The following is a 26,508-nucleotide window of genomic DNA, read 5'->3' as shown; positions in this document are numbered from 1 at the left end:
TTCCTGGCATTATTTGCATCACAAAAGCTTTTAAATTTGATGCTCTATTTATCTGTTTTTTCTTGTTTATGCTTTTAGTATTATATCCAAGAAACATTGCCTAACCCAAGATTATATTTACTCCTATGTTTTCTTCTAAAAGTTGAATAGTTTAGCTCTTACATCTAAGTCTGTGATCCATTTTAAGTTAACACTTGTGTATTGTGGAAGGAACCTAACTTTATTCTTTTGCACATGAATATCCAGTTGTCCCAGTGCCATTTGTTGAAAAGACTATTTTTTCCCTACTTTTATTATCTTGGCTCCTTTGTTGAGAATCAGTTAAAAAACGGATCTTAAAATTTATATGGAAATGTGAGGGACTAAGAATAGTCAAAGCAATCTTGATCAGTGGAATAGAATTAAGAGTCCAGAAATAAATGGTTGATCAAGATTGCTTTGACTATTCTCAGTACCTTGCCAAAAAAGAAGCTAGAATTTTGATAAGGATTGTATTGATTCTGTAGATGCACTTAGAAATACTGCTATCTTATTTATATTAAATCTTCCAACACATGAACATAGAATATCTCTCAATCTAGTTAGATCTTTAATTTCTTTCAACATTAATTTGAAGTTTCAGTATATAAGTATTGCGTATCTTTTGTTTAATTTATTCTTAAATATTTTAGTCTTTGGATGTTATTGCAAATGGAATTCTTTTTCTAGTTTCATTTTTGTATTGTTTGTTGCTAGTTTGTAGAAATATGATGGCTTTTTATATCGATCTTATATACTGCAACATTCCTAAATTCATTAATTAATTCTAATAGGTATTTTCAGTGAATTCCTCAGGATTTTCTGTATATAAGATCATGTCCCTTTAATAATTTGGAAAGTTTATAAAGTGCCAAAAGAAAATTCTTGTCTTATTTCTGATCTTAGGAGAAAGCATCTAGTCTTTCACCATTAAATATGATTTTAGTTGTTCACTTCTATTTTCAGTATAGTCTACTGAATCTATAGCTGTTCTTCTAAGATTTGTATTGTTTAGAATTTGCTTTTAATAACTTTATAAAATGGGTATCAGGCAGTGTATCATTTCTGATACTCACTTTTCTCACCGAATTTAATATTTTGTGGATATGGCCATATTGTTGCAGTAGCTATGGTTCATTCAGTTTGACTGTGATATAATATTTCATTGTGTAAATATGTCACAAATTTATTTAGCTATTATTCTGTCTATGGATATTTTGATCATTTCCATGGTTTTGCTATTTTGGAGTGTTGCCATGAATATACTTACCAATGTCTAATAAAGTACACTTGCAAGAATTTTGCGTGGAAACACACCCAGGCTTGAACTTACTATGGGAATCTGCAATTTTATAAGATAATGTCAAATTGTTTTCTAATATTATTCTACAAATTTACATTTCCATTTGTAATATATGAAAGTTTTGGGGTTTTTTTGGATCCATGTTTTCTCCATCCTTTTGTACTGGTGAGCTCTTATTTTTGGCCATAAGATGAGAATAAAATGGTATTACATCTGGCGCTTTGTTTGCATTTCCCTCATGATCAATGAGTCTGAACATTTTTTTCGAAGATGAGCTTCATTCAACAGTGATGGGTGTTTCCCTGGAGGTGTTGATTTTCCTGCGCTTTCAAGGTTCACACATGTGTACCCAGAGAGCTCCCATTTGCACTGGAGGAGCCCAGGGGCAGACAGAAAAGATACATATGCTTGATATATCCAGATACTGCCAACTTGAAGTCAGCTCAAGCCCCACAGAACTGCCTACCTTGGCATGGCTGAAATGAGGGGTGAGGCTGAGGATATTTGAGTGGGGGAATCAGAGGTATCTTCCATAAGCCTATTTTTTGTTTCGTTCTTTGGTCCAAAAATGAGAGTTTTAAAAATAAATAATAGACGAATTTATCCTATTATATTTAATGATATGATAGGGTACATTCATTCTCAGGTCTGTCATGTTATTTTATATTATGCTTTCTGATTTTAATGCCTCCTTTAAATGTCTTTTATTTCATTGTCTGTATTTCTGTGGTTTGTTTAGTGTATTGGTTTTCCCTCTAATAGTTTGGAAGGTGTATTAAGTATTTTTAGTTTCTTTAGTGCTTGCCTTGCAACTATATACAATATTCTTTTAGGTCTCGTTTCTTGAATAATAACTTAAGAGATTTTCCTACCATAAGAAACAATGAAGTTAGTTTCCTTCTACCTTACTTTCTCCCATGTCTTGTTTGTGTATATTACTATTAGTTCCTTTACACTTAAATAATATTCTTCTACATCGATTGCTTGATTCATCAGTTTCTGATGTGTCAATCCCCTTCTTCAAATATGAGTGTATTTATATTTATACTGCTTGGAACTTAGGCTGCATTTTTCATATAAGAGCTCACATCTATCTTCAATTCTGAAGAACTATCAGCTGTTATCTTTTCAAATACTTCCTCTCATCATCCTCTTTACCTGTCCAGAACTCCTGTAAGACCTGGTGGGAGATTTTTGTCTTGGGCTCTACTTTCCTCGCTTGCTTTGTGTTTTCTTGTTTTTTGGTTTTTTTTGTTTCTACTTTGAACTCATCTTTAGAAGGTGATGTTTCCCATCTAGAAAGTTCTGGTTTTGTGTTCAGTTATACTACAGTATTCAGGATTTCTCTGGCCCTGGGTAGGCTTTGTTGTAATTATTTTCCAAGGGTCTTATACCTTGTAAGTGGTATGGTTTTTGGGCCCGAAGTGCTTATGAAATAGATTTAGAGCTCTGACTTCCCTCAAGATGTCCCCTGTCTCACTCATGGCTTGGGGAGGTTGGCCCACCTTTGTGAAAGGTGGGTGGTGGTTTTCTCATTTTTATTCTACTGAAGGGACAGCTTTCCCAGGCTCCTGGCTTTAAGCAGAGAGATCATTGGTAGTTTTGTTTGTGCACAGGATCTGCTGCCTTACCTCCTCATCCCTTGTGGATCCTAAAACATAGCATTTTATTCAGCTGTTACACCTCGTGGGCCATTTGACATTAGATCTTGCTTACTGATCTGGCTTTGAATTGTCTTTTGTTTCTGGCATGGGAGTATTTTTCCTTCTTGCTTTCGAGTTTATTAATGTGGTTATAAATTTGCTTGTGTTGTATTTTAACCAGTGTTTCTCCATGTTTCTAGTGGGAGGGATGGCTTTGGTAAAAGTAGGGATGGTGCTTTCCCCAGCAACATCTTCCACAGAAAGCAGAGGTGATGGAGATTCTGGTTGGAGAGGATGACCCTCATGCCTGGGCAACTAGTAAGAGTGCTAAGTGCAGAAGTCCTGAAGGAGACAGAGCAGGGAAACATGGCAGATGACTCCTGAGGGACAAAGGTGAGCAGCATGGAGGCATGAGATCTTCTACATGGTAAGTGGTGCTGGGGATGGCTAATACGCAAACCTAAGTGACATGTCAGACTAGGCTGTCGTTACTAGGAATCTGTAGTAACAGCTCTGATATGCTCACCTGCTGTCTTCTGGTGCCCTTTTGGAGAAATAAAGAAAAACAGTTTATCTTCCGCTTTTGAGACCATCCAAAATGCAAAGGCAAAATTAGCAACATCAGTAATTTTTCAGAAACAAGAAAATGGAGCAAGAAGTGACCATGAATGCTGACTCTTAAGAGTCTTCAGAAATTTGGGGAGGATACTGAACTTCCTACAGGATATGAGGTAAAGTTTGAGCAAACTTTATTTACTGAAGGGGTGGGGTGACTCCTAGGTTACATGTAATGTCACATCCCTTTCCTTGTTTAGTCTACATGATAGCACTGTGAACAAATAAAGCTGTCCTCATATTCTGGAGCAGTGGTTCTCAATCAGGAGTGATTTTGCACCCCACGGGTGGACATTTGGCAATGTATAAAAACATTTTTGATGTTCATGACTTGGGAAGAGGAGGATGTTACTTGTATCTAGTGCGTAGAGGCCAGGGATGCTGCCAACTAACCTAAAATGCAAAGAACAAGCCTCACAACAAGAATTATGAGGCATAAAATGCCAATAGTGCCAAGGTTGAGAAATCTAATCTGGAGTTGGTAACTAAGGCTTAGAGGCATCAAATAACTGACACTACATCACAGAGCTGGAAAACTAGGAATAACAATGATAACTCTCACTAATCAACAGCTATCTTATCCTGCTTGAGCTGCCATAACAAAATACCATAGGCTCATTGGGTTAAACAACAGAAATGGATTTTCTCACAGTTATGAAGGCTAAAAATCCAAGATCAAAGCACTAGCATGGACAGTTTCTAGTGAGGTCTCTCTTTTTGGCTTGCAGACAACCACCTTCTTGCTGGGCTTTTTTCTCTGTGTGTGTGCTTCCAGAGTGTGGCATGGAGGTGAGGGGAACTCTGGTGTCTCCTTTTATAAGGACACTCATTCGATTTTCTAAGGGTCTCACTCTTATGACCTAATTTTATCTTAATTATCTCCTAATGGTTCTATGTTCAAATAATATCACATTGGGGGTTAGTGCTTCAACATATTAATTTAAGGGAGACACAGTTAAGTCCATGCCAACTTTTCTTTTAGTGGCAAGCATTGTTCTAAGTACTGTTATTATCATCCCATTACAGAGATGTGGACATCGAGATGCATGGAAGGGTCAGTTCTCACCCAGATTCACAAGGATACAAGGGTACAGCCAGCATGCACACACAAGTGGAAGTCTCCAGGGTCTGTGCTTGCAACCACTAAGCTGCACTTCTCAGAGGGGCTCTAGTGCGAATCTAGGTTTCTTATTCAGCCCTGAGCTCTTCGCTGCACTTTTTTTTTTTTTTACAAGTTTATAGCTTAAGACACAAGTTCAGAATAAGTAAAATAAAGCTCGATACCATGGCTTGAACATAGGCCAGAGAGATTTGTTTAGTATAGCTAAAGGGATGAGTCTTTTCTAGAAAAAGCCACCACAAGCATCTGGGTGGATATCACAGATGAACTTACGTACATCCATTCTAGCCATACCCTCCCCAAGGTGGGAGCTCTGAGGCAGTACAGTCCTGGAGCCAGCATCTGGGACAGTAGCTTCATTATCTCCAGGTCATTCAGAGACAACATCTCTTTTTGAATGAACAGTTGGGGCCTCCAGCTTTCTGATTATGGTGGAGGGAGCAGCTCCTCTAGCAAACCCATTCAGCAGTGGCATTCTGAGACCCATTCCTGGAAGCTGAGCCTGCAGCTTTCTCCTCCAGCCTTTCCACAGCCATTGTAAGTACCTAATTCCCTTTATTAAATCTCTTTCGGCTTGATCTAGCTAGTGGTGTCTGTGATCTACTGATGTATGTCAACTGATACATATACGACAGGAAAGGGAGTGGCAGTTGGAGGAGATTCCTTCCCAGCCCAGAAGCAGGTTACTGGGCAGAGATCTGGGGTCTTGGGGAGAGAATGAGAGTGCTGGCAGTATTTCTATTGAGAGTAATGATAGAATACAGAAAAAGGTACTGAGATAGGAGGCGGGAAATCTGAGTTCTTAATCATATCTCTCTTCTTTGTTTGATGCATGAACTTTGGCATGTCTGTTCCTCTTTCTTGGACCCAGGAGTCTCCATTTGTCCCACTCTCGACCCTGGCATTTTGTGGCATTGGGCTGGAATAACCAAGGGAGCTCATAAGGGGTAGGAATGAAGCCTGGGATTTATAGCAGAGTCCTCTTTAAATGTCACTGTGCAAGGCTTTCCCATTTAGAGGGAGATTGACAGCCAAAAGCAACCTAAGGAGAATGCTGCTCTGCTCTTTTTCTTAGAGACAGAGTATCTCGCAGGCTGAAAATCAAGAGGTGCCTTGGGGAAAGGAGGCAGGAGCAAGTGGCACCATTTAGTAACTAGTCACAGGTCTGGGCTCTGACAAGAAGCAATTATTCATGACGAGGCTTCTAAAAAAGGGGCAGTGGGCTCAGGGGCCCCAGTAAAGCTTCCTGCTGGGCTCCTCCAGAGAAGAAAATGGATTTCTATGCTATCTCCTGCTGGCTGCTTTCTCTTAGCTCTGGACCACTGTGGCTCTGAGAAAAATACCAGGTGAGAGGGAGGCTGCTGTGAGTGGCCGAAAGGTCTCAGGACTGGGGACAAGGGAACCGATTCTAGTTCCTGCTTTGCTGCTTGCTTGCTGTGTGACTATGGGCTGCCTGTTCATCTCTCTGGGCCTCTGTTGTTTTTATACAATAAGAAAATGGGTTTTCATTCACTAAGGAGCAGGGGCTCTCTGCTTTGTTTAGTCTTTTATTCCCAGCAACTGGAATAGTGCCTGACACATACTGAGTTTTCAATAAATGTTATTAATTATAACAATGAGGGGTCTTATAGCAATGACAAGACCTAAATATAATATTAAACACAAAGGAAGGCTAAGATCTGGTGGTGTTTTAGATAAACCACCCTGGCTGCCCTTTTGAGGATAAGACTAGAGTCAGGAAAACTTGTAAGGGGTCTGTTGCAATGAATGATGAATGTAAAATGAAAGACAAATGAGCTGAATGCTATGAAAAGTGGCAACTTAGAGTTTCATAACTTTCGAATACTTTTGTGCACTCTGCTATATGCATACATTATCTGATGCCATCTTTACAAAGGCCTGGTGGCGGGTACAAGGCAGAGATTAGTACGTAATTTTTCCAGACACAACAATTAAAATCCAGAGAGGTGATGTGCATTGTGCAAGAGTGGAACTGGAGAGTATCAGACTTGAGACTGAAATCTGGACATGAGAAAACACTTCTTGCTAGTCATTAGGGAAATGCAAATAAAAACCACAGTGAAATACACTTGATAGAATATACCATAACAAGTTTGATCATAACAAGACCGATCATAACAAGTGTTGGCAAGGATGTGGAGGAACAGGAACACTCTTTCATTGCTGGGGGGATATAAAATGGTACCGCCCCTTTGGAAAAACAGCTTGACAGTTCCTTAGCATCAAATATCTATTTACCATGTGATTCAGAAATTCAGATCCACTCCTAAATATTTACCCAATAAAAATAAAAATTTGTGTTCACATAAAGTCTAGTTCATAGCTACTTTATTTGAGAAAGCTAAAAAACTATAAACAACCCACATATCTATCAACAAGTGAATAGGTAAACAAATCATATGACCTACTCACCACTAAAGAAGAGTAAATTATTGGTACAGGCAACAAGACGACTCTCAAAAACAGAATCCTGAACATAAGAAGCCAGGCAAGAAAGTATAGACACTATACCATACGATTCCATTTATATGAGACAAAAAAAAAAGTCTAATCTAAAGTGACAGAAAGCAGAGCACAGTTGTCTGAAGCTGGAGGTAAAGAGAGAGAGAGACTGAATACAAAGGGAAGGAGGAAGCTTTGGGAGATGATGGAAATGTTATGATCCTAACTACGGTATGGCTGCATTTATTTAAGCTTGATGGGTGTGGTTTGCTATACTAAAATTACACCTTAATCAAATTGTTGTCAGAGAGTAACTGATTCCTTTTTGAGCTCATCCTGGCTTCTGTACCCTCGGGACCAGGGAGTTGTGCCAGGCATGTGGACACCCACCTAACAGGGGTCTAGAGAGCCTCAATCAGGAGCACTTCTAGGGCTGTCCTGTATGAGAATCACTGAGCCAAGGAGGCACCAAGGATGTACCTGTGGCTGCCTTCCCAGCCTGTTCCCATCCATACTTCCATATCCATGGGTCTTCCTTGTTAAGGAGGTCTTACAGAAAGGAATAGCTTTTATTGTCACCTGCTCAGAGATAGTACTCTGACTCTAGTACTCTGTCTCCTGAATAACATGGGGGCCTTGGGTGTGGCTGGCCCTTGCTCCAGGAAGACCCCAGCTATCTCCATCAACCTTGACTTCTTGAAGTTTGAGGCCAAAGGCAAAGGTCAGCCTTCTGGCTCATCCTCCTGAAAAAACACAGAGATCATATCTGCAAGTCCAGCTTTGTACCCTGAGGGCTGCAGCCTTTGAAAATTCCCTCTTGCTTGCCTTCTGCAAAGGCTACTGCAAAGAGGGTTGTAGTTATCAACATTGACACTAAGCAGTATTTGATGTCTGGAGAAAATGCTCCATACTCGATGGGAAGGAAAATTCCAGGGAGAGAGATCACCAGGAGGGGGAAATCAGCTGGCAAGATGACCTAAGGTGAGGGCAGGGCCTATTGATAAACCGTCTGCATCTTGCAGTGCCTCCTTTTACAAACTTTACTTTGCCTCCACTGAGACTTGCCTGGAGATCAAAGGTGTCCCCTGCTCTGGGATTCAAAGTTAGTCAGGATCTCACTCCAGCTGCCCTTCCAGGCAGCCACTCTGTTTACATTGCCTTTGCTCTTTCCTGCCTCTGTGCCTTTGCTCGTGCTGTCCCTTCCATCTGGAAGTCCCTTCCATCTGGAAGGCCCTGCCCTGACATGTTAATATAGCATATACTAATTTGCATTCCAATCTCAACTCAAGAGACTTCTGAAAGCCTTTCTTGATTGTCTGGGCAGAAATGATTGTTCCCTCCACTGTGTTCAGAGAATGCTTGGCTTGTTCGGCTGTTTACTTCTGGGTTTGTTTTCATGACCAGCTCCCTTACAAGCTGGGATCTTCAAAAGGGCAGAGTCTGTGTCTTTTTAATCTCCCATCTTAAGCTCTTGTGCCTGATACAGCACCCAGAAAATGCTTGATGAGGGTTTCAGTGTCCTTGGTCTGTACTTGGGCACTGCATCTCAGTGGGCACTGGCATGCTAGGCAGACAGGTCATGTCTACATATGGACAACTGAACCCTGGCATTTGGGGCAGGACCCTGGGGTTTGGTCCCATAAGCCAGGCTGGATAACCAAAAAGGGGCAGGCTTAGAAGCTGGAATCGGCCTGCTAAGCCTGTGATATTTACCAGGCTGACAGTTTCCAAGCCAAAGCAGCCAGGAGACAGGGAATGGTTGGAGAAAGTGGGTCATCTTGACTCTTATTCAAGACACTGGGGAGAGCCCTGGGGTTTAGCTGTGGCAGTGATGGAGACCGATCCTGTCATTTGCTTGGATCCAAACAGGAGAGATTAGTGACTGTGCCGATATACTAATTTTCCATGCAGCACAGGGCAATGAGAGCCAGTGGAGATTTTAAAAAATTGTGTGTGCATATGTATGTGTGCATATGTGTGTGCGTGCATATGCACATATGTGTATACTATAAATATATACACACTATTCATGCTCTCATCATGTGGAAATGTTCAAATGCAAATTTCCTCAGACATTTGGCAGGATGGAGAAAAGGCATAAACTGAAGAGCTCACAGATTCTGGTTTGAGTCTCAGCATTCAGTCAGGACCCCTGCCCTTCTCGAGCCTAAATTTCCTCATCTGGGATGCAGAGATGATAACTGTCATCACAAACTACAGTGGCTATGAGAGTGACAGTGAAGAGGACCTGTCCATGCTTAAGCATGAGAGATGGTCTTCAGAAGCCATTCTGCTTCTGCCACTGGATTTCCCAACCCCTCCTGTGCATAGATGACATTCAGGTCACCAGCTCATTCTCAAGGTGTGCAGGCCACACACCTCCAAACTCCAAGGAAGACAGGAGTAGCACCAACCCTGAAGTGGACAGATGCACATATATATCCCATAGCTGAGGGCCCTGCCTTGACTCTAGCATATTCTGTGACCTTTGGCAAGCACCTTCCCCCATCTTGTCCTCAGTTTCCCCACTTGTAAGAAAGCTTTGAATATCTGTTCATTCTTCATGTCTCAGAGCACCTTTGGAGCAGGGAGAAAGAGAAGCACAGGGTGCATGACTGGGCAGGGAAAGGCATGGCTGGGTGGGCTAATGACCCCAAAGGGGGCCTCAAGTCAATCTGCCAGAGACACCACTTTTATTTCATCTTTCACAGTTATTCTGTCCTTTGGCCTCATAGCCATCACCTCCTACACCCAATTAGAGAAGGAATTACATTAAAATAAGGTTTTGCTCTTAATTTAGAAACTAAGCCCCAGTGTGTGGTCCTGCATCTCCCTATGAATGACATCAGTGCATCATGATGTCTTTTTCAACACTGAGAGCCAAGCAGATACTCTGTCTTCTGAAGGCAGACAACAAGGTCCACATGGTCTCTTCCTTCACATCCCTTTCTCCACAGAACGTGAGGAGAGGAAATGATCACTTTCCCAGTTTCAGATGAATGAGTGCCTCCCCACCATGGTCCTACGACTCCTGTCACTCCAGGGCCACCCATTGCCTCTGGCTTAGGAAACTCTAAATGCCTGGCAGAACTTTAGCCACCTTTCTCAGTCTCCTCCCTGCCAGGTCCCCACACTCCCCCTGTGCTTGGGCTGGACCAAATGGCAGCTGCTCCCCAGAGACACTCTCTAGAATATCATCTTTCCTTCTTAGCCTGGAACTCTCTAAGTATATGAGGCTCAGCTCTCACTTTACCTTTCCAGGAAGCACAGGTTGTGGGTCCAAATGTCCTGGCTTCCCCTTTGAGTGGCCCCAGGATACCAGGTGGGTAGAATTGGGTGGTAGCATATTTAACCCTTTTCCTGCATGTTCTTGAGCTCTATCAGAGCAGGGTCTCTGCCTCATTCCTTCTCATCCCCAACCTCAGCCCAGTCTCTAGGTCCAGAGAAAGGCTAAAGAACATTTGCTGAATAGATCTTTGTGGTGTCAGTGAGAGCTGACTACTGGGTTCCCTTGTCCTGGGAGCACAGGGCAGGGCCCTGGTTTCATCTGTGAGGATACCTGAAGTGACCCATGGACCCACATTCCTCCCAACTCCAAGTTCAACCTGCTCCCAGGATACCAACTCCCTGAGTCCTGAAGGGGATGGAAGAGATCTCCGCTCAAGTTTATCTGGGATTCCTCTTGGGCTCTGCCTCATCTCCTCTCCCCCATACTTTACTCCAGAGATAGAGAGATGGAGAGGCCAGGAAACAGAGAGAAAGAAAACCACATAAAAAGAGAGATGTAGGTTAAGACAGAGACAGACACAAATGTAGATATAAAGAGAGAAAAGGAACAGAATAAAAGAGAGGGTGAGGAGATACAGGTAGAGAGCCAAAAAGGGAGACAGTCAGGGGGAGGGGCGGGAAAAGCAAGCTGAAGACGGCAGATTCCCTTCTGGTCAGTCCCACAGCTGCAGTGGGGACCCTGCCAACCTGGCAGTGAGGGTCCGGCCCTGGTGGAGGGCTCCAGCAGAGGGCAGGGGCGGCTGGGCTGGGCATTTTCTGTCTTTGCTAAGCCCAAGCACTTGTTCCTGACCTGAGCCCAGCTGCTCAGGTCCTTCTACTTTGCTCTTTGTAGCTGCCAAATCTGCTTCATGCCCTGAGACCCAGAGCCTGGGGAGTGGGTGGCAAAGCCTTTTCTTCTCAGTCATCTCTGCCAGGTAGGGATGCCGCCCCTACCAGTGGAGCCCATCTAGAAACCCATTCCATTTGGTGTAAGGAAGAGACATGTTGTTTTCATACTAGTGGACCTCCTTCCTAACTAGGGGCTTACTGAGGCATGTGTTGAAATCAGTGATATTGCCTGAGCTCAACAAGTAAGAGCAGCACCTCACAATGGGGCAGAACTTTCCAGGATTGAGGTGACTCGTCTATGCTGTTTCTTTGATGCACTTCCATAACATCCCCTCTCACCAGGTGTCAGCTCAGCAGGGGCCTGAGAGTATAAGTGACTTATCCAGGCACAGTCAACCTCTAAGTGTCAGTGCTAGGATCTGAATCTGGTTTTCAGGTGCTGAGTTGCTGCCCCCTTTGAACTCTGTGGTCCTGTCCTGGCTGACAGCTTGCGGGGCAACTTGTGGGTGGGCTGTGGAGCAAGGCTGGAGAGAGTCCAGCTGAGTGCAAGATCAGGAGTCCTTTATTTCCTATTTTGTGGAGTTTGTGCTTATACATTTAGGGATGAGGGGTGAGTCAGCCCACATAATTTTTAAAGCAGTGAAGCTCTTTAAAATTTTTTCCTTGAGTCTCTACTCCTTCTTTGTGCTTTATTGTATTTAACTGGGATCAGAGCCCAGATGCTTTCTGGGGGACTAGGGAATGATAGAGATCTGGGGTCTAAAACCTGGTCATAAATAATTGACATGTAATCAGGGGAACATTCCCCCACATTCCTCCTTAGACAAAAGCTTAGATCCCCATGGACCCCAGTGGGGCTGGAAGGACCCAACAGAGGTGAAGGGATGGGCTTTGTGGGAGAGGGAGGAGGAAAGGGAGTGGGTGGAAGGAATAGGGATTGGAGTGTAGTATGGACTGTGAGGTTTGTGATGCAGGCTACCATGCTTCGTGTTGCCCTCATCAAAGTCACTAACTTATGACATGTTCACATGTCATAAGTGTAAACTTCTATGGGCATCAGGTCGGTTTGCCTGTGTTTGCATGAAGCTGCTGGGAGTAGGAAAAGCCACACAAAGATATCTGTGGGCTCCCAGGCCTGGGAGTTGGGGGCTCCAGCCAAGTGTGCCTAGATATTAAGGGCCTGGAGGTCTTAGCTGACATCTGGGTTATGGGTACACAAAAGCTGTGTCCCAGGGTGTGGGTAGTGAATCAGAGTTCCAAGTTATATTGCCAAGCAGAAGTGAGACTAAGTTTGGTAGGCTGGAGTTTATTGCCACAGGCGATTTCTGGTCAAGATGGCTAATGAGGCTGACATAAGATCATCCCTACTTTTCCAGATGCTTGAAGAAGAAGAAGGAAGAGAAGAGGAGAGAAAGGAGGAAAGAGAGGTGAAGCCACAGAGGCAATGGGATACTAGAGCAGATATGTGCTTTAGGAACTGGGTGGGGACTGGAGTGAAGAGGGTCTCAGGCCTTGGAACTAGCCAGGAAGGAATTAGGTCATCTGCATTTGGAAGCCAGAACCCCTCTGCCTGTGAACGGTGGAAAAATTGGCTTCAGTTCTGCACCCCTTTCTGCATCCACATGCCTGCTATGACCTCATCAAAAGAATTATATTTTTTGTGCTGCTTCACGTTGGGCTCAATTGTGCAACCTGTTTTGGCTGGGGTACCAGATACCTGAATAAAGATCCAAAAAGATAGTGGCAGCCTTTAGTGAGGCTAATTCTAATAAGATGAAGTTAATTGGGACCAGAGACTTCTTGCCAACAGGGCTGACAAAGCTGACATGTGATGGGGAGTGACAGCACGCCAGTCTTTACCTAGGTTTCTCTTGTTTCTGCTTGCTTTCTCAAGTCTGCCAGTGTCTTGAGAAGTATATACCCTGGCTATCCTAAGGATGTTGAGAGAACGGGAGACAGACCTATCCAGTTGACCGCAGATAGAATATCCCATTGTCAGTTTTCCCAGGACTGTGAGGTGTGTTGGGACATTTCAGTGCTAAATCAAGAAAATTTGGGGAAAACAAGGATGAATTGGTCACCCTACTCACACACATGCAGAGAGAAGCATGGCCAAACCAGCTCCACAATCTGAAGAAAGTCACATGCCACTACAGCCTAGAGTAAGCAGCACACAGGCAGGTAGAGCTATCTCAGCTGACCCACAGATATGTCATTTACATGAGCGTTTCTTATTGCATTCTCTCTGATTTTGTGGTTGTTTGTTACACAACGATATTGTGGTAGTAACTGACAGATACATTGCCATGAACTAGAGTCACTATGAGAAGTGAGCTGCCCAGAATGATGGACCCAAGAGCCTGAAGTTAACAAAAAAAATCTACTTCTTAACAGATGTGTTAAATCAGTGGCTCTCTATCCAGATACATATTAGAATTGTCTGGAGGATCATAACAAACAAATTCTAATAGGATGAAGCCAGACACCCACAACACTCCCCAGAGTCTATTCAATTCTTCTGGGATGGAGTTTTGGCATAGAGTTTTTTTTAAAGCCTACCAGGTGATCTTATGCCCGCAAATTTGAAAACTGGTAGATTAAATAGTAGACCAGACACGACTGAAAGAACAATGCTGTTTACTTTGGCTAAAAGTAAATTTCCGTACCTGATTTGGCACATGCCAACTCCTTCCCACCCAGAATGTGGAGATATAGCTTGGGAGCAGTTTCTGTGAAGAAGACTCAGGGATCTGAGTGGACCCAGGATCCTTTGTGTTATCAGTGTCCTCCATTTATAAAGAGGCCTTAGGAGAAGAGAGGGGAGAGTTCTGTCCTACACACTCAAGTTCTTGGTTCTCTACTCTAGGAGATACATGGACAGTGTGTATCTAAGCCAAAGCTTCCTGTACTTAAACTTATTAAAATGCAGGTTCCAGCTCAGTAAATCTGGGGTGGGACTCAGACTCTGTATATCCACATGCTCCCAGAAGATGCCCATGTTGCTGGAGCACACTTTGAATAGCAAGGGGGCTGGAGGTGAGGGAATAGGATACCAAGTTTTATGATAGCCTTGAACTATTTATAGCAGAGAGAATATTCACAAGAGACTTCCCATTCTAGAAGGGCTGTCATGGGACAGAGAGGTTTAATGTGGCCCCACAGGGAAGTTCTGGAGCCGAGGGGATGTCCCAACAGATATCAAGACAAAGTCCAAGATGGAATGCCTAGGATATGGAACATAGGAGGTAGTATGCTGCCCATCACAGTGGGAATCTAGCCACTGGTCAAATGACCCTTCAGAAGAGGGCCATGGGGCAATGACCCAGTGATAGTCATCTACCTACAGCTTTTAAGGCCCCTTCCTGCTTCAGACCCTGATACTTGGAGTCTTTCATTTCTGCACTGGGGTCAGAGCCTGGATGGAGACTGATGGGAGGTGAGGGTAGTAGACCCACCATGAGGCCTCCCCCTGTTCACATGAAAATCTCAAGCTCTCCTGGTTACTTAGGCAGGCAGAGTCACGCAGATAACCCCTCTGGGTTCTCTGTCTGCCTAGGAGAAGCCTGAGGTCTCTGAGAATGGACATCCATAATTGGTGGAGGCCACCTTCTTGGCCAGGCTACTTGGTTGTGTGAGCAAAGCTTAGATTCCAGAAGAATCAAATTTGATGACCTTTGTGATCAGTGTGTCAAGTGAGAGCAGGATTCTGTCTTATGGCTGTCACTGCTTTGCTCTACCACTGAGCAAGTACCAGCCTTTCTCTGATCCTCGATTTCCTACTTTACACAACAGAATTGGTATGAGTGGCCCCTCTAGCTCTGACTTTCTACAGCCCTGTGGAAAATTCTGCCTGTTTTAGCTTCCAGAACCCATCAGAAGAGTAAAAATCTGGCTTATTCAGAGGAAACATGGTATTAGAGTGACCTTTTGCATCTTCAAAAGGAGTTTAGGACTATGGAACTCGGAGAGTGGGCAGGGAGGCTGCACTGCAGCTAGTTTGTGTAAGGCATGGATGCTTCCCTGGGCTTTGAGTTAAAGCAGAGAGCTTTGGCTGCTGAGGGGGCAGATCCATTTGTAGCTCCAGATAGTTCTCTCCCTCCCTAGCTTCTCCTACCATCCTCACCCTGGTCCAGTCCACACCTGCTCAGTCCTCAGCATTGTGGCCTCTTGGAGGGGAGGCAATGGGGGTGGGAGAGGCTGAGGGCTGCAGCTTCCTGTTAGGAATATGGGGAGAGGGAAGGTGTAAGGCATCCAAAATCCAAACCCCATGTCCAAAATGCAGAACTAAGACTATATTCCTGGTGCTGATTTGGGAGCAGGGGGAGTTGGATGGTGTATTTGTCAGGAAGCACTGAGTTATGCTGAGGTAACCAGTCTTGGTGGCTTAACTCAAGAAAGATTTATTTCTGGCTTACTCATCAGGCTCTGCAGAGACTGGCAGAGGGCTCTGTTTTACAGACTCTGTCAGAGACCGAGGCTGCCAAAGGCCCTATCATCTAGTGATGCTGCCATCACAACAGGTAGCTTCAGGGATCACCAATGAATGGTAGAGTGTGTTAAAAGCATGCTGTTCTTACATGTCCTACACTGAGGTGACAAAGGTCACTTCTGCTCACTACCAGTTGACTCATAGTCACTGGTTACACAGGGCGGAATGTCCTCTTTATGTCTATAAAATGGAAGAGAACCAGATCTAGTACCACAGAGATACTCTCAGTGGCTGCCATGTGTGAGGGCTTCTTGTTGCCAGGCAGTGTACATTATGCTTTGCCTAAACAATCTCATTTACTTCTTGGGTAGGAGTGATTATTATAATTTCCATTTTCTAAACAGGCAAACTAAGGCACAGAGAAGTGGTTTCCTGGTGTCATACAGCCAGGAAGTCCCAAAGATGAGATCTGAACTCCATTCTGCCTCACTCTATTCTGTTCAAGCCTGCATTCTTGAACTTTAAATTCCCAGTCATATAGAGGATGCATCAGGTTCCTGACAGTTTTTGATAGTCCCTGAACCTGCAGCAATGGATGTCAGAGAGTGATAGTCAGGTTAGGTTCAAGATGGGCCCTTTCTCCTCAACCCAGAGATACGGAATTCAGGTGGCAAACTACAGGAGAAGCCCCGCTGCTTATGAGTGGGACTGAGCAGGGTGAAAAGGTAGACTCAAAGTCTCAGCTTCTTTCTGCCAGGCTCTCTCTCAGGTCTAAGGCCAAGACTCCTTGGGACAGAGCCGTGTTTTGTCTTCCCACCCTGGTCATGGCTAGTCCAGGGATGGGGGCCTGATGGAAATTCTGGATGGGATGGGCTGGCAACAAGGCAGGAAGCTGATGGTTCAGTATGGTAAGAAACCTTCCAGTGGAGGTTGGAGAATCCTGGGTCTAGTGGGAGAGGCTTCCATGTTCCCTTTCCCTGGCACATCATGCTCTGGGAGCTGTGGCCACCAGGAGGACTCCAGAGGCTTCTTGGGCCCTGGGCCCAGCTTCTGGAATTTCCTTCTGGAGTTCCACAGCTGAGCATGTTGGAAAAGCAAGGTGAAGCCATTTTATATATTTTGGAGCATTCCTATCAAAATAAAAAGAGCTAGGAAAAAAGTGAATACTGTTGAAACCCAGGCAGAGATGGAGAAAACGGTGCCTTTTATGGCCGAAGCTATTAAAAGTCCACTTAGGAACACGATGACTGGCTGGGACTAGTACTCCTGCCAGGATTTCTCCCAGCCTTCCCCCTGCTGTTGGCTGGGCACATTCACCTTCCTGACTTCCCCTCAGTGCTTGTTACAGTTTTAAGGGGCTCCTGACAACTTTATGCTCGCAGTTTGGCGAGCACCCATCTGCACGAATCTCAGAGTGCATCAGGGGTCATTTCCAAGGACCAGTCATATTTCATGGTTTGCACAGACTTTGCCATATTGGAAACGGCCGGCTGTGGAGGAACCATTAAAAACAAATGTTCTGTGTTTTCAGTTTCTCTCACCTGCCAAGAGGTTTCCTTGATGGCGCTGGCCCAGAAAACCATGGCAGATAAAGATTAGGTTAGAATAAATCGATTTAGAAGTGATGCAAGGCTACTCAGGAGAGGCTTAAATATTTCATACATGTGTATGACATAGATTTCAGCTGGGCCCTGCAAGAAGAGGGAGAGGAATGGAAATCTTACACCTAGATTCAGTATAGCTTTGGAACGCAGCAAATTGAAGCTGGAGCGCTCGGGCTGGTTTTTGTGCTGTTGCAGAACCCACTCTGCCTCAGCTCCCTTAGCTGTAAAATGGGAACAGAGTATGTTTATGACTAACCTCTTAGCATTTTTTGAGGTTCCCCCTAGTCAGACTGGATTAGAGCCCCTTCCCAGATTCCCAGGAGTTCTGGGTAGTATCTAGGGGCTAAGGACAGGGCGGAGAGTCCAAGTAGGTACTAAAGCTATCTAGGAGTTTTAAATTAAATTCCTTGAGACCCCAATTCTCCAAACCTCAAGCACACCAGGAAAAAGTGGTGCCCTCTCCTGACCCCTCCTCCCTCATGCCCTCACTACCATCTGGTACTTTCTTCCTTTTTCAGCTGTTCTGACTCTTCTCCAAGTGCTGGTATTTCTGGGGCACAAAGGTCAGGGGAACTTTTCCAGGGCCTGTACCCCCAGGCCTATCACTGCCCCGACAATATCCCAGTGAAGTTACTATTCTGGAGAGAATAGAGTGATTCACGTATTGAAACCACAGGCTACTGGGGACTATTCCTTGGCCCTGATTTGCATTTGTGACCCAAAGAGAAGGTGAATTAGGGTCATAACCTAATTCCCTAAAGAGGAATTAAGGATCATCACCAATCCCTAGAATAAGTGGGTAGAATCTCTTTTGAAAAGGGTGGTGGTGGGAAGGTTCAACCCTGCACCACAATAAACATCTTTCTGGGGCCAGTGAGAACTTCCTTGGGTCGAGGCAGTAAAAAACAGAGAGGGCTTCCTGCAGGTTAGGGAACCAGCAAGGCATTTTGGCTGAAAGGGAAAGTGAAGGCAAAAGTTGGACCCACGTGTTCGATTTGCAGGGGTGACACAGCCAGAGAAAAGAAAGACCCAGTTTCTTATTGCCTTAGGGAAGATTTATCTCCACGAACAAATCTCTGAGTGTGTGAGGTCTCTTTGGGAATCTTTGCTCCTTCAGGGCAAAGAATTTTAATATGACATTTGAATGTTCGGCAAATGAAGTAATCTGAATGGACGGAGAATAACCCTTGGAACAACGTCTGGGGCCACAGGTCTCTCTAGATCTCTCAGCAGTGATCCTGATCCTGCTGAAGATTGTCCTGGACAGGTCCTCATCACCGCAGTGGTCTTCTTCCCTCCCTTGCATGTGGCAACTCCCTCTGCACCCCTACCCACCCTCACAAACGTGTTAGGTGAGTCCCACGCTGTGAGGTGAAGGGGATAGCACTGGTGACAATTCGTTTATTGTTTGAAAATGGGAACGCAGGCATGAGGAGTCACAGCCCTGTGCAAGTACCAGTGGCTGTGTAGATGTGGGAGTTAAGCCAGACTTCTATTTTTCCAACAAATTTTGAGGACCTACAATGTGCCAGGCAGTCCTGGGCACTGATGATGCAGCAGGAATAGGGAAGACGTGAGAGAAAAACAAACAAGTAAACAAATGAAAATGATTTCAGGCATTGTAAGTGCTACAAGGAAAATAAAATAGGGTGATAAGATGTAGATAAGTGAGAGGGGGCTGCTTTTGTTGAGTGATCACAGGTACTCCGAGGTGGAAGGATGGGTAAATGGAACAGAGAAGGGAGAAGAGAAGATGAAGAAAGGCCAGCAAGGTGTTTGTTGTCACTGTCCATTGGGCCACCAGGCTGACAGTGGAGATGAGGGGAGTGGACAAATGTAGGACATAATTTAGAAGCATAACCCACAATATTTTTTCATAGTTTGGGTACAAAAAAGGGAGAAGTGGAAGGAGAAGTCAGAAAAAGATTTTACCAAGAATAAGTATAATGTATTTGCTTACTTTATTCTTATTTCACTAATGATTTTCACTGCTTACAGAAGAACATAAACAATAAAATAAAATATTTAATTTAAGACTCAGAATCAAAGAAAAAATGTACTTAAATAGCCCCACCATAGAGACTGAGTTATCTTAGTTGAATTTCAAATTTGACTCTAAGAATTTCTTAGCAGGTAGCGAAAAGGAAAATAATATAGAGTCAAGATCATATTTGTGATTGTTAGGGTGAAAAACCAAAGCTTACCATGTTCTCAAAGGAAAGAATAGCTTCTCTTAGCACTGGAGTCTAAACATTTCTTCCCATCGGTGCTTTATACAAGGCCTCTGCTTGTAGTGCAGGGCGGGATCATAGGCATACTTACAGCACCTGCACCAAAAATTGTACCTGCCTTTCCTAAGAGATGTTGGCTGAAAACCAAGGGCATACCACTAAAATGCAGTGGGGTGGGGAAAGCATTATGGAGCCTGCTAATGATTCATGGAAGATGGAATATTAAACTGTGCTTAGAAACTGGAGGGAAGAAACATAACAAAACAAAGAAGAGCTAAAGTGTCAAGAATGGGGAATGGAAATTGTAATCCTTGGGTGAGTCAAAAAGGTATGTGCATTTTTCTCACATTCATTTTTAATGTTCTACACACAAAGTTTATTTTTTCTCATAAATTAGTATATACACATCAGAGATAAAATTGAAAAATATTGAAAAGAATAGATAAAATAAAAATCTCCCCTCAGAGATTTGTTATTCTTATATGGGCACATATACACATACATTTGTGTGGTAAATTTATGTCACATTTCCTTTCTTCTTGGATGCACATTTTTCATATTTAATGTTTCTGAAATCAGTATGCTTCTTATAGTTGATTTCATGTTTCCTTTCTTTGCAATATTATTAAGCCAGTGGTGCATTTTAAAATCACTGCCATTACAGAGGAAATGGATTATAGCCACAATATTAGGGCTCGTTGTGCATATATAAATTGGTCTCCTGCTACTTTCATTAAAATAAAATAAATGAATATTGTCACAGAGCTTGAAAAATGCTCTGAAGATATGAGTTTTACTGGCTACATAATATTCCCTCTGAAGGATGTCCCCAAATGGACTCAATCCTTTCCTTACTGACAAATGCAATTTGTCAACCGCACACCAGTGAGAAAAGAACTTGGGGTGAAACTATTCAGCAAATGAACTCTGAGGTAGGGAGTTCTTGTGTATCCAGGTGGCATTTGACACCACTGTGCACATTCGATCCAGCAGTGTAAGTTCTTGTTACTTCCACTGCTTCAGCTGTGACCCAAGGCATGCTGTTTAAGCTCTCTGGGCATGCATTTCCTCATGTCCAAGACAGGAAGTGTTGCTGAAATTCCTTCCGTTTTAAGAATGCTGAGAGCTAAATCTTGGCTTCCAAATCAAGGACCAGGAAGGAAATGACACTGTAGTTCGAGTTCTGTTGTTATGAAGAATTCATTGGTCCTATGTCAACACTCCCATGTCCTGGGGTATCCCAATGCTTAGACTGAACTTCTGAAGGGTCTGTCATCACCATGGCACTCACATCATACCTCCTTCTTTCAGAAACTTCAATGGTTGTGACACAGCTGCACTCATAGCTATGTGTGGTTTGGCACTTAAGGCCAGGTGGAGCTTCTTGGACAAAATATCCTCCCTGGAAAATTAGAGCTGGAGAAGGGACAGAATGACCACTGGCTGCTGCAAGTCCCGTGCTTTGCTTGGTTGGAGCTACAGGTAGGTTGCCAATCCTGATGGGGTTTCCATCTCAGAACTGGAGGTGGGTGGGGGGTTGGAGGTCAGAGATGTTGTATCACTTCACTTTCTACATTGTCTAAAATAAGCACTTCTCAAATCTTTGTTGAATGATGAGCGACCGAAAACTTTGAGTGTGGCTGCCAAGAAAAGTACCTGTGGAAAAATTAAAGTACTTCAAAGGCTGTTGGGAAATGTGCTATGTGCAGGTCTGTTTGTCTTGCATATCCTGTGATTCTACACACTGAATACAGGAGACAGGAGGGAGAGGAAAGCACTTTCATTCAAGCCCTGCTGCCTAGTACCTGATGCTCTTGGGAAAGTCAATTCACCCTGAGACATGTTCATTCATTCAACAAATACATTCCCTCAGCTGCAGGATTTATTGAGTGCTGTTGCAAGCCAGGATTGGTTCTAGGTGCTTGAGGTCACCAGAGACCAATAGTAAAAGGTCCCTCTCTGCCTTGTGGTGTAAGAGAAAAAGGGGAATTAAGGACAGCTCCAAGCTTCCTCACCTAGAAACAAGGATGGGGACTTAAGGTCTCCCAGGTGTATTTGGGATGGGTGCAAATCTGCTGGAAATGTAGGTGCAGCACAAACTTTATATATATATATATATATATATATATATATATATATATATATATATTAAAATGCATTATATATATATAAAGTGCAGCAGCACAAACTTTATATATATATATATATTAAAAATGCATTATATATATATATAAAGTGCAGCAGCACAAACTTTATATATATATATATATATATATATATATATATATATATAAAATAAGCATTTTCATAGCTTCTAATTTCATCTCCCAGAGCTTCCTTTGGGCTCCCTCAAATGAGCATTGTTGAAGGCAAAAGTCAGGGAGAGAAGTTTGAAGGTGCTGAGAGAGGACCAGGGCCCCATTTTCTATTTACTCATGATGTGGTATCCAACATGTTCCTTCTCTGCTCTGAAGCTCAGACTTTCTCATCTACAGGGGCTGGGCACCAGGCTGGCTCTCAAAGGACCTGCATTCAAGGATTCTAGAATCTTGGCTCAGTTGTTTCTTTGATATCACATCCCTTTTCTTTGTGAAGTCTATAGGAAAGTCTCAGGCTGCTGCATCCTTGGATTTAAACCCCTCATATGTCTCATGAACTCTCTAGAAAGCCTTGCCCTTCTCCCCATACTAAATAGGAAGAAAACAATTTAGTATTAGTTTTAGTAGTGGTAACACTAACAAGTTAGTCTCTACTTATGAAATCTTTTGGTTTACAAGGCATGGTGACCTCTGTCTCATTGAGATTTACAAGCACCCTTGGGGATACTTTATAGGTGAGGAATTCCATGATCGGAAGGGTTAAGTGACATGTTCAAAGTTATACATTTAGTAAATGGTAAAGCGAGGGCTCTAATCCCTAACTCTGAGAACCAGTTCTGAACCACTTACCAATCACTTTGCAGCCAGGATTGGCTAACTCATACTTAGCATTAGATCACAGGGACCTGTGAGCCAAGTCCTAGAGAGAGGGCCAGGGGGTGCTCTTTGGGGAGAGAGGGAGAGGAGGGTTCTGGGCAGGATTACAGTGCCAGGAAGAGTTGGGAAAATTTCCCTCAGGGAAACTTCTTACGCTTTATAGTTGTCCTTCTACTAGACTTTAAGACATTTGTCATTACTTTCCATGGGTGAAGAAGACAGAAGAATTCGTCCCAATCCAAATTAAACTATTCAGATTTGTAACAGAGTGGACAACTCCAATTGCTGTTTAAAAGATCAGCAACAATGTGGAAGGAGGTATCTATTAGCTTGCCATTGAGCTCTATCCTCAGTTATGTCCTGTTATTCCACCTCTTGAGAACATGCATGATGGCACAGGAGGCAGGCTGACTGATGTCATTCACAGTTGACAACTAAGCTGAGAGAAGCTGAGGCTATTTTAAATGATAGGTGTAGGATCCAAATGACTAAGTGGTGGACTGACTCAACCAAGAATAAATTCTGAGCTCTACTCAGGGACCCCCGAACCTACACATGCTTAGGGAGGAAGTTATATTTATATGGGTTTGCAGTATCATCGATAGAGGAAAAAAATGAGGCATTTAAGTTTTAGTTTGTGTTTCACAATGAGTGATTTGTGAAACTGTTAGAAGAAGCTATTAGCACCATGGATTCTACTGACAGAGGTAGATGATCTGTCAGAGGGCAGGGCTGATCTTAGTGTATTCTGCACATATAAATATGTTTAGAATTCTATGTATGTATTACCAGATTGATTTCCAACTGGTACGTACCTGCAATATACAAATAGTCCCTTTGGCTGCCCTTACATCAGTGTTAAGAATTATTTTTTTAAAACATAAGTAAAAACATGTCATATTATAATTTGTATTATTTATTAACGGTAAAGATAAATTTCATTTTTAATATAGTGGACATTCATGTTTTTTCTGTGAATTACTGCTTCATGTTATTTTTCAGTTTTCTTTTGGGGTTTTCACCTTTTTCTTAAATGATTCCAATGATCTCCTTACATTACAGATGTTAACTCTCTTCTCCCACGTTTGTTGTAAATATTTCAAAGGAAAATATTTTCTGCAGCCTCTCTTTTTTCTCTCTGGATCCAGGTTCTTGAATGCTTCAGTCTCAACTTGCATGAAATGTCCCGTGAAATTCCTGGAGAGCCTTCCAGGCCATATGCTCACAGCTCTGGTGCTCACATGTCAGAAACAATGTGGTTCATTCTCCCCTGCCTTTGCCACCATATGTGTGTGCCCCTAATCTGACGGGCAGATCAGCAGCTGCGGGGAGGATGTGCCCGTGGCTGGCGGAGGGCCGCCTGGCAAATCTTGACATCCTGGAAGGAAGAAGATGGCAACGGAGATTCCCTTTCTAAAAATGCATCCCTTTGTTCTGAAGAAAGTCATGGATTTGGAAATTCGGGCATTTAAATGCACCTCTAAACCAAGCTGAGAGCCTTTTCCCACATGAAAGTGTGGAGCAGGGTGAAAGTGTTTTTGTGCTAGAGCTATGGCACCATGCGGTAGAGATCTCCATACCTCATATAGGCTGGATATAACCCTGAGGGCAAGTCTGCTTTTTGAGCAGATTTTCCTGATCTATTTGTCAGAGAAATGGTAATGCTGGTTATCTTGGCAATTCCAGATTCCGTGGTGCCCAGGAAGGAATGGCCTCTCTCTGGAACCCATGTACTCTCTAGATCAAGGGTCAGTAAACAAGGGCTGGTGGATCAAATCCAACCACCATGTGTTTTTGTAAGTAAAATTGTATTGGCACACAGATATCTTATTCATTTACTGTCTGTGGGTGCTTTCATGCTACCATGGCAGAGTTGAGTAGTTGCAACAGAGACTATCTGGCCTGCAAAGCCTAAGGTCTTTACTATTTGGTCTTTACAAAAAAGTTTGCCAGCCCTGCTCCTGGTTGATGGTATCAAGTCTGGTTTGGGCAAAGTGTCCACTGGCCTATGGCAAAGCAGGAAAAACAAGGACCAGAAAGTGATCTTTCAAAAAAGCTAAATTTATTCAAAATAAAACTGTTCTTTATACCAAGATTATATCTTTTTTTTTTCTGTGAAAATGTCTTGACATTTATGAAATAATGGTGATGGTAGATTGTAGTTATTTTTTCAAATGTACTTCCTTGACCAAATAAAAAGTTGGCTATTCTATGTTGGTTCCCAAAATTGTTTGATAATTTTATTTATTTGTGACATCCTCAAATTAGAAACCACCAACTCTTCTACTGTGGCTAACTCTGTGAAAGTCTCATACATTAATCCACTTCTTTCTTTTCTACCACTAATAACCATACTTTCTGGTAGCAACATCCTCATTCATTCACTCACTTGTAAATTCCTTTATTTACTTATTAAGGTATATATTAAAGATTTTGTGCGATATCAGAGGATCTCAAATTTTCTAATCCTAGGACCCATAAATTACCTAGGAGCCCAAAGGGCTTTTGCTGATGTAGGTGATATCTCTTGATATAAAAAATTAGTACTGAGAAATGTCAATAATACTTATTTAATAATGCATTCAACAATAGTAATAAAAACCTACTATGTGTTAACATAATATTTTTTATTCAAAGTGACTATTTTCCAAAACAACAATAACAAAAAAATCAATGAGAAGAAAGGCACAGACATCTTTGCAAATCTCTTTAATATCTGACTTGGTAGAAGAAAGCTGGATTCTTTTATATGCTTTTATATTCAATCTGTTGCAATAGATGGAGAAAATTCTGCCTTATTCTAATTTGTAGTTGGAAAAGAGAAAAACATTGCATTTTCTGAAAGTTGTGGATATTCTTCTTTGATATTATACCAAAACTCAGTGAGAATTAGTTTCTTAAAGTTTAGTTGTGATATGGAATCTTAAAACATAACAACCACTTTTGGTACCTGGCTGGCTACATTAAAATACATTGGTCCGTCTTGGGCTTTAAATGTATCTTTACCCATGTATGGTTTTGGAATTTGATGCATTGGTCATTTGCAAAATATTGGTTCACTGAGTCAGACGAACTTTTGAAATGTTGACCCATTTAGTTTTACAACATCGAAAATCACATTAATTTACATTACCACTATTCTCATCAGAAAATCTTTTAATTATTGGGAAACTCTCAAGCTCATGGTGGTGGATTCACATTGTCCAAAATCTTAAATTCCTTTTCGAAGCTTAGATTTTAGCTTTGGCAACCATACCATGAGTTTTTTCCCTTGAAATGACAGGCAGACTTTATTCATTTTTGAGAAAATATCTGCCAGATACCTCTATTTGAATAACCTTCGTTTGTGTGTCAGTTGTTCTTTCAAGTAAAAATGATGTTCCATGAAAAAAGGTGGCTATTTCAGTTTGACACTCAGTCATGCAAGTGCTTTTCCTGGAGGCAGCCATTGCACTTCACTAGGCAGTAGAGGTTCTTTTTAAACATTCACATTTTGTCGCACAAAATATTGAAGAGATATTTCCTCAAGGGTTGAATTTTAATTAAATTAATAATTTGTACTGCTTCATCAAGGACGTTCTTAGTTACAATTTTACTTATTGTGAGTGCATCAGAATAAAGTGACTACCAGTCCAGTTTGGAGCTACAGTCTTGATTTGTGGTAAGGCGCCAGCAATTTACCTACCATTGCTTTTGTGACATTAGTGCAAATGTCAACATCATCATAGCAAGTGGCACATTATGCCTTAGTAACATTATGAAGAGTTTGACTTTGTGGACATCCTGCAAGCACAGACCGTGTTTTGAGAACCATGATACAGTGGAGGAGGAGGGTGCACAGATAAATAATCTAATCCTTGACAATAAGTTACTCACCATCTAATAATGGTAGAGCTTGACACTCTGGCCACTACAATCCAAGTTGGAATGGGCCAAATGACAAAAGACGTTAATTTGTTTTTATTGTGGTAGAATATGCATAACATAAAAT

General features: G+C 42.6%; 1 long non-coding RNA gene across 4 annotated transcripts; it reads left to right on the top strand.

The window, feature by feature from the left end:
* Positions 1-383: 383 nt before the first annotated feature.
* LOC107520803 lies at positions 384-24,823 on the top strand. 4 transcript variants are annotated; one of them, XR_001599416.2, is made up of 4 exons: positions 384-3,357; positions 3,601-3,695; positions 5,105-21,024; positions 23,666-24,823. It is a non-coding gene; the product is annotated as an uncharacterized LOC107520803 (long non-coding RNA). The 4 variants fall into 4 exon arrangements; XR_001599415.2 differs by having other exon boundaries at positions 3,601-21,024; XR_001599413.2 differs by having other exon boundaries at positions 384-3,695.
* The last annotated feature ends 1,685 nt before the right edge of the window (positions 24,824-26,508 follow it).

This window comes from Rousettus aegyptiacus, unplaced genomic scaffold, assembly GCF_014176215.1.
Source record: "Rousettus aegyptiacus isolate mRouAeg1 unplaced genomic scaffold, mRouAeg1.p scaffold_m13_p_6, whole genome shotgun sequence".
Lineage (NCBI taxonomy): Eukaryota > Metazoa > Chordata > Mammalia > Chiroptera > Pteropodidae > Rousettus > Rousettus aegyptiacus.
The sequence above is the reverse complement of the archived record's forward strand: the minus strand, read 5'-3'. Positions and strand labels throughout refer to the sequence as shown.